Here is an 8,866-nt window from a genome sequence, read left to right on the forward strand (position 1 = left end):
GAGGATGTCTGTGCCGGGTCGGGGCCCTGGGCTGCGCTGTTGGCGCAATGCGGGGCGCGGGGGGGCGGGGCTCCGGCGGGCGGGCCAATGGGCGGGAAGGGGGCGGGGCCGCGTTCGGTTGTCTCGCGCCCTGGTGACAGCTCGCGCGTGCTGATGATGGCGGTAAATAGAGGGGGGTCGGGGGAGGGGGCGGAGGAGGTGGGGCGGCCGCAAAGGGGGTAGCTCCAGAGAGTGGGGGGACGGGAACCGGGGAGGACGCGACGGCCAGGGATCCCATTCGGAGACTCGGAGGCGGGGACAGGAGTCTCCGGCACACTGGCCCTCCCCTTTAAAGAAGCAAAATCCTCACACACCGGGTGAGGGGCGACAAAGGCGGCGCGCAGCTAGCGGGCGGGAGGAGTGGCGGCAGGGGGCGGGACCGCGGCGCCGGCGGGCTGGGGGCGCCCGGGGCGGGGGCCCGCGGGAGGCGAGAGCCGGCTGTCCTGGCGCGCCGGCCCTTTATTTTGGCGGGGTGGGCGACCGCTGGGTTCGGGGTAAAAGCCTGGAGGGGAGAAGGGAAGGCAGGCTTGGGGGCGTTTCGGGGGAACGGATCTGAGAATGAGATGTAGAGGATTAAGGGGAGAAAGGGGTAAAAGGCAGGGAGAGAAGGAGTGAGGAAAAGCCAGCCAAGGAGGTGGGAAAGAGGCAAAGCCCAGGCTGGGTGATAAGGAATCCGGGCCGGGAATGAGGTTAGGAGGACCGAGCCCGGGAAGAGGGCTCCCCGGGTTAGGTGTGAGAGCAGGGTTCTGGAGGGGAAAGCTTGGTAGGGGATGGTAGTGGGGCGAGGGTTACAGGGGTAGGAGTTGGAAGTGGAAGGCAAGGAGGGGCAGAGCTGGGGGAGTAGTTGGGAGTAGAGGAGAGAGAGTGATTAAGAGCCAGACGTGACAAGGGTGTGAACTAGTGCAGAGCGAGATGAGCTGAACGACTAGGACCGGCGATGGGTGGAAACTGCGAGGTTCTGAGAAAGGTATGGGTTAGTGGATGGGCAGTGGGTATGAATTCTTGAAAGTGAGGAAGAGGGGAATTAAACACTGGACTAGTAACCAGGTGGAGTTAGGAATAAATGCGGCCGATTTGGAAGGGTGAAAAGCAATGGACATGAGAGATGGGGCGTTTGTAGGACAATTCGGGGGCCAGAAAAGCTCAAAGAAGAGAGTGAGGGTGTGAGAAGTGATGGCGGTCTGGGACAGGGTAACTGGGGAATTGTGTTAATGGCCGAGGTTCAGCAAGATCGAAGGTCCAGACTGAGGTAAAGAGACAAGGCTGAAAGCATAGGGTGAGAGGAGCAAGGAAGAGATGGACCCCAGGATTTAAAGGATGAGATGGGGAGTGAGGGAAAAGACCAGAGTTAAGGGAAGCTTGGGGAAGCCTGATGGATTTCAGCCTGGGGGAGACTGCAAAGTTGGGGGAGATGCTCCAGAAGGTTCGCATGGGTCAGGGCACAGACGCTGTAGCGAAGGATCAAGAGTAGGGAGCCTTTGGTGCAGAAGAGGAGGAACCATGGTGAGTGAAAAGAGACCTAGAGATAGGGGCAAAAACTAAAAAGTAACAGTGGAGGTGGGGGGTGCAGGAAAGGAATTCTTTGTTGAGAAGAGAACTGTTAGTGTATTGAAAGTGTGAGTCCTTTTGTCCATGAAAGTAGGAAATTCCAGAAACCTCTTTCTCTCTTCAAGGAATCTTGAATCTGCTTCCACCTTTCATGGTTTTTTAAATCGACTTTTCATGTCCACTTTGAAAAGATGAGACCCATTTTGATTTTTTTCTTGTATGAATGATAAAGTGTCAACTGGGTGCTGAGAAGCTCTGCCTTTTGCTGGTGGTGTGATCATAGGAAACTGGGTTGTATTTCCAGTGTGGTTGTGCCTGTATGGTGTGACACTGTTGTGCTGTAGCAGTGTGGTACCTGACAAGCGCTAGGCAGTGCTTTCTCGACAGCATTTTTATTTTCAGTGGCGAGCATCCTGTTATTGAGATAGATAAAGATGAAAATCTTTTTGTTTTGTTTAATCAACCAAATTTCTGCCTACTTGTTTTGGATGGCTGGAGAACATTGAAATCATTTCAGAGAAAGGCAAATAGCCAACCAGGGAAGTTTGCAGGGGAAGAGATTTAAATCAGCATGCTGAGGGTTTTAGCTGCCTTTAGCTTTGTGTGTGACTTTTATACTGTAGTAGAGAACTCACCCATTTGACAAAAATGGAATAAAGAAAGGGAGATTTAGAATAGTAGAGGCTTTTACAGTGGGATTTATCTTTCAGTTAAATAATGGGTTTATGAGTAATTTTATCATAACCTGTAAGGTAATGCATGCTGGAGCCTTGGACAGCTCCACTGCCTCTCCTGTTTTGTAGTTGTGAATAAAAAAATTAATATTTTTCTAGCATAAGTTTTTGATATTTAAGACACTTTGGGGAATTTAAAGGAAGATAAATTTGGGACAAAATTTAGGTTATTCTTAACCAAGTATTTTGTTTTGATGATTTTTAATCCTGAAGCTTTTACATTTAGCTAAAAATATGAACGATTATTACTTTGCATTTGATGATACCAAAGGATAGCATATAATTTACTTAAGAAAAAAACCACAAACTGTTCTTGAGACTCTTATATGAGGTTATTTCATTGGTGTACATTCAGATACACAAAGATGCTTTTTCTTCAAAGTTGTGTAAATTTTGGATTGCCACTGTTTTCTGGATATTTGTATAAATAGCAAAGATCACCTTTATGGCATCTGTGATAGTTAGCAAAGATTAGATTTTGATTAGTGGACATCAGAAACATTGGTCATTAATATAGGTGAGTAATTTAGAATATTAAATTAAATTTCTGGGTTCACCTGCTATGTTCATGGATTCCAGATTCTGTGGAGCAGGTGTTCAAGGTGACTAGATTGGTTTAGCAGTTTGACAGGATTTTTAAAAATTACTATTTTTTTCCTGCTAAGTTTCAAGAGGATTAGTCTGAAATGTTAACTTTCAAACTGAAGTGTGACTTTGGTGTGAGGCACCTGTCTCTATGAAGTGTGTGTGTGTGTGTCCCCGTCCTTTCTACATGTGTTTGGCAGTGCTAGTAGGTTGTATTCTGTGTGTGGTATTGCTATTTTTATATTATAATTGTTTTGTACTTGATATCTTAGTATACATTACTCTAGACTTACTTGGTAATGATGAAGAAGAAAATATGAACTACAAGATAAACCATAGGAAAGTCCATTTGGGCCTTAGCTGTTGTTTCTGTATGTTGCTGTGGTGTGTTAAATCTCCACTTCTCACTGTAAATGGTTATTTCTCAGTTGATATTTCTCTTTTAGTACAAATAATACTATTTGTCAGTAAGGAATTCAGTGATAAATTTAAGTTTTATTTCCATTTTTTCATCCAGCAGAATTCTACTCAGTTTATTTTGGCTACAATCTTATTTGCTAAGCCGAAAACTTTTAAGTTTATTTATTTTACCAGTAGGTTGTATATAATTAAATGTTTTTCTGGTTAATCGTAGATTCTTTGGATGGGAAGAGACCTTGAAAGGACCTCTAGTTTATCCTGCAACTTCAGTCAATATCCCACTTAAATCATCCCAGGTAGATAAAAATTTATCCTCTTTGTGTAAATCTTCAGAGGTAATGTGGCAACCTTTGTAGGTAATATACAACATTTCCAGCATTTAATTATTTTCTCTAACAGGACAGTCTGTATTCTATCCAGAATACAGAACAAATGCAGAACAGAAATACAGCATTTGTTCTTGTTCTCTCTTGCCCCATTCTTGATACTACAGTAAGCAGATATTTATACTCGAAAATCAAGATGACCTTATTTCTTCGTAAACTCAGTAATAGTAGCTCCCCATGTATAGTGCTTTTGTGTCAGACACTGTTGTAAGCTCTTTGCAGACTGTAACTCATTTACTCCTTCCAATAGTCCTATGAGGGTGGCATACTACTGTTCTCATTTTACATGGGATGAAATACAAGGTCCTTGAGATTAAATGACTTGCCCAAGGTTATATTCAGACATTTCTACAGCTACTTGTTTGATAGTTGATAATCTTGTAGTACAGATTATATGGGTTTTTTTTTAATCAGGTAATAACTAAAGGATAGATTTAATCTTTTAGTTTATAAGGTAGGGTGAGGTGGGGATAGGGTTTGAACCTTGGCGTTTTATGGGCAGTTTACTTTAGTATTACCTCTGCTTGACTGTTGTGAAGTGATCCATCACCATGCTCTTCAGATTATTTTATCGCTAACCAGTCTTGTTTGCCAATCCTTAAATTAGCCCTATGATTCTGTTATTAACCATTTCAGTCCTTCCTAGATGGGGAAGTTGGGACAGACACCATAAGGGCTGTGTTTGATGCAAAGATTGCATCAGGGTTCTTACATTGTTGTATATTTTTCCTTACAAAATTGTATTTTTAAAACAAAACAAATCCAAATCAATAAGATGCCAAATTGTATTTCAGATTGATTGTTGTCAACTTTTTTAGCTAGAAAGAGGCCATTGGCTTTTCCTCAGTGGGTAGGTCTCTCATCTGCAGACCTCTATGGTATATAACAAGTCCACACAGGTTTGTAGATGAGAGATTGTTTGCCCATTGACGAAAATATGGAACTCAGGTTTCGGTGTGGATAGCTATCCATAAACAAAATCTGTTCAGATGTTTGCTGATTTTTCCCCCTGAATTCTCTTTGTATGTGCCTATGCAAGCCACATGCTAAAGACATTTATGCATGCTTTTTGTTGTTGTTTAGTCACTAAGTTGTGTCCGACTCTGCGACCCCATGGACTGTAGCCCACCAGGCTCCTTCTCCATGGGATTGTTTGTTTGTTTTTTTAGAACAGTTTAGGTTCACAGTAAAATTGAAGGGAAAGTACAGAGGTTTCCCTGCCCCTACACCTGCATAACCTCCCCCCATTATCAATATCCCTCATCAAAGTGGTTTCTTACAATTGACATTTAAAAAAATAAGTAATAATTTTTTATTATTAGTGTTTTCTAAGTACCCAGCATGAGTTAAGTATGTGAATTGCTTGAAACTCAAAACAACATTAGGAGAAAGCTTCTTTGTGGGGATTTTTACTCAATTTTTTTTTGGTGACTTTGGATTTTTTTTACAGTTTTCAAATTTATAGAAAAGTTGAAAAAATGATACAAGGAGTTTATATATACCTTTCTTCAAGTCCAGGAATTGTTTTATTTTGCCCCATTTGTTTTATAATTTTCTCTCACTTGTGTATTTTTTTTATTTTATATTGGGGTATAGCCGATTAACAAACAATGTTGTGATAGTTTCAGGTGAACAGCGAAAGGGACTCGGCCGTACATATCCTCACCTGTGTATTTTTAAAGAAGTAAGTTTGAAAGAAAAATGGATATGAAGGCCTTAATCTTAAAAAGAAAAGGGAAGAATGGTTTCAGTATATCAGCAAGTTGGTATGTGTTTGATTTCAGTCAAGCATGTGAAGCAAAAGAATCTCAAGATTGGACTTTGAGTGGATTTTGCGGTTTCATGGTTTGTTGTCCTCATGATATTTTGAAAAACATTCCTCATCAGCAAAAGCTGTCCTGGTCTGCCCTTTTGTAGGGGCCTCCTTAGTACCCTGGATGGTATGCTCACACAAAGTGGTCCTCAGCATATGCCAGCTCTGGATGATGTGTGGGTAATTACTGCATAAAAACAGGAGCCACAGCACCATTCAACTCCTTGACTGAGACATATTTAAGTGAAATACACATTTTACCTAAAGACCCTTCTGTTGCTTCGAGTAACTGGAAAAGATCTAAATGTAAAATAGACTGCCTGAGAAACACTGCTTGCAATTAATACAAGTAGGTTTGCCTTATGGTAAAGAGATGAATATAAATATCTTAACATTCTATTACCTCCCCCAAAATGAACCTAAGTCTGGGGAGTCTATTCAGTTGTTGTGATATGAAGGGATTTCACAGACCCTCTCCCCATTGCCACCGTCCAGCTCATCCTTCATCTTTATGAAAGTGGTAGCCTGTCCGTTTGATAAAGGCGTAACCTGCAGAATGAGGCCTGTCTGTTTTCAGCTGAAGGGATTATGAACTGAATTCTAACCAAGGTGAAATATAGCACTTGTAGCCAGCCCCCACCCCCCGCCCCTGTTAAGTGATCATCAAAGCTATAAAATATAGCTCTTATTAAAGCTGGTGATAATAATGAAAAACACTTTGCTTTTACAAGGATGAGAAAATTACAAATTATTGGAAAAGCTTTTTTTCCAGTCATGTGTTATTGTTTCTGAGTCATGGGCAGTTTTAAAGACTATACTACTGTTCCTTTGCCATTTACATGTTAATGGAAGTCTGAAAAGTAAGACACTCTTCTGAAATTTCCAGGGTTGTTTTTATTATGTGTCAAGTTGTAAACAGCATTCTGTGACAGGTATTTTCTCTCTTTGTCTCCTATTGAGCTAATTAGTAATTTACACTCTAGTAACATCTCTTTCAGCCTCGCATTTTCAGCGTGTGAAAATGCCTGCTATTCTGCGCCTTCCATGCAGCCCGGGCTGGCAAATGATGGGGGGCAGATGTTGGTTAGCACATCAGAAGGATCACGGATAAAATTTATTTTTGTGTTGTGTTTCTATAAACACACAGGCTTTTCGTATCTGCGTCCTCTGCCATGCTGCCCCTGCCCCTCCCCCATTCAAACAGAAACGTTGTGACTTGCAGTCCAGAGCTACTGCCCTTGCTTCAACTTCGGACTGTTTTCTATTCCGTCTCCCACCCTCACCCCCACCCCACCCCACCCCCACGCTGTAGGATTTAGGGAGGATTAGCAGGGCAGTCTGGCATAGTTTAGAGCCCAGGAAGCTGGTCTTTACTGCTCCCTCCCTTGGACAGAATACAGAGCTCCTGGTCATTGTCTCTAGGAGCCAGCAGTGCCTCTCTTGCCGGGCAACTTGTGTGAGGGGTGGGAGGACAGCATGCTTTTATATGACACTTGACTCTCTCCAAAGCAAAGACAGGCCCTACCTTTCCGTCAGCATTTTCAGAATGCAGCCGCCAGTGAGCAGAAGACCATTTAGAGCTTGGCTTGAGCACTTTGTCACATTGGTGTTCCGCTCTCTCCTGGCCCCATGCTGTCTCTCTCAGTCTCTGACATGGGACTCTGACATCAATGTGTAGTGTCTGTCCTGTGTTCACTCGGATAGGCCATGTGATGTGAGCATGGTAATGCAGCAGGAGCGTTTGACTTTGAAATAAAAGTCCTAAGGATCAGTTTGTTCTGTGAGGAATAGAAATTTAAATTGAGAATTAAAGGAAGGGTAGAGAGGGGTTTACTGATGTATCGGTTTTGAGCCAAAACCTTTCTAGAATGCTTGATAATTTGTGGTACTTATTTTTGCAGTTAGGAATCCTCATTCATCAGGATAATAAGGTCACAATCCCTGTTAGAGCTAATTAGAGTCTCCCTGACAAAAATTGTTACCTGGAGGTAACCACAAAGAAAATCAGGTAAGAAAATGTGTGAATAGCTCAGTTTAGCCATCGTTGCTAATAGCATTATAATCACAGATGTCTAGCTTTTGACAGTGAAACAGTATTCATGAACAGAGGACATCTCGTTTATGTTAGCATTCACTGAGTATGTGCGGCTATGCTAGCGTTCTGAATGTTTCTGTGGTTGGCCATTGCTAACATTTACTTTCTTTACTCTCCTTTTCCTGTGTTTTAGTATAACCACCTATATCCATTGTCTTATTTATATTAGATGTTCATGGCGAGATATTGATTACACTTTTGTGCTTCCACATCTAAAAGAGGTCAAAGGTCAGATTAATAAACAACATATGAAAAAATAAAATATCACAGTGGTTTGATCATATGGGTATTGTGAGTTAAAAGAAAGAAAGTGAATGTGTGACTATGGAATTGAATATATTCTTTTAAAAGAACATTTCTACAATATATGGCATAGTGTGAAGAACTGATAACTGTATGTTTCAAGTGAAAGGTAAATAAGTGTGCCTTAGTAAAGAGGTCAAACTCATTTGTGGTGGCATCACTGTCTATTCCCAAAATGGTTAAACATTAACGTTGTTCCTAGTTATACTGTTAATAAACTTCTTGAATTCTTTTTTCTTCATAGGCCATTCGGCTTTGCCTACAGCTAACAAGTTCAAAACCTATTTATGCTATAAATTCTAATTCTATTCCTTTAAATAAATATAACCTAAAACACAATTACCACTTTTTTACCTGTTAGATTAAGAGATTAAACAAGTTGATGTTGCCAGTAGTAGATGAGGATGTGGGGAAATTGGAAGTCTCACTTTTGATGGGAATGTAAGTTTCTTTGAAGATAAATTTGGCAGCATCTGCTGAACTTTTTAAAATTGGAGTATAGTAGCTTCACATGGAGAAGGCAATGGCACCCCACTCCAGTGCTCTTGCCCGGACAATCCCATGGACGGAGGAGCCTGGTAGGCTGCAGTCCATGGGGTCACTAAGAGTCGGGCACGATTGAGCGACTTCACTTTCACTTTTCACTTTCATGCACTGGAGAAGGAAATGGCAGCCCACTCCAGTGTTCTTGCCTGGAGAATCCCAGGGACGGGGGAGCCTGGTGAGCTGCCGTTTATGGGGTCGCACAGAGTCGGACACGACTGAAGCGACTTAGCAGCAGCAGCAGCAGCTTCACACGAAGAAGACAATGGCACCCCACTCCAGTACTTTTGCCTGGAAAATCCCATGGATGGAGGAGCCTGGTAGGCTGCAGTCCTTGGGGTCGCTGAGGGTCAGGCATGACTGAGCGACTTCACTTTCACTTTTCACTTTCATGCACTGG

General features: G+C 42.4%; 1 protein-coding gene across 1 annotated transcript in view; it reads left to right on the top strand.

Moving 5' to 3' along the window:
• The first annotated feature begins 1,453 nt into the window (after positions 1 to 1,453).
• Positions 1,454 to 8,866, top strand: part of USP49 (ubiquitin specific peptidase 49) — a 66,918-nt gene continuing 59,505 nt past the window's right edge. Inside the window, exons 1-2 of the mRNA XM_040249709.1 lie at positions 1,454 to 1,542; positions 3,541 to 3,622. The gene's annotated coding sequence lies outside the window, so the exon portion shown is untranslated. The remainder of the gene's footprint in view (positions 1,543 to 3,540; positions 3,623 to 8,866) is intronic.

Source organism: Oryx dammah, unplaced genomic scaffold (assembly GCF_014754425.2).
Source record: "Oryx dammah isolate SB20612 unplaced genomic scaffold, SCBI_Odam_1.1 HiC_scaffold_11, whole genome shotgun sequence".
Lineage (NCBI taxonomy): Eukaryota > Metazoa > Chordata > Mammalia > Artiodactyla > Bovidae > Oryx > Oryx dammah.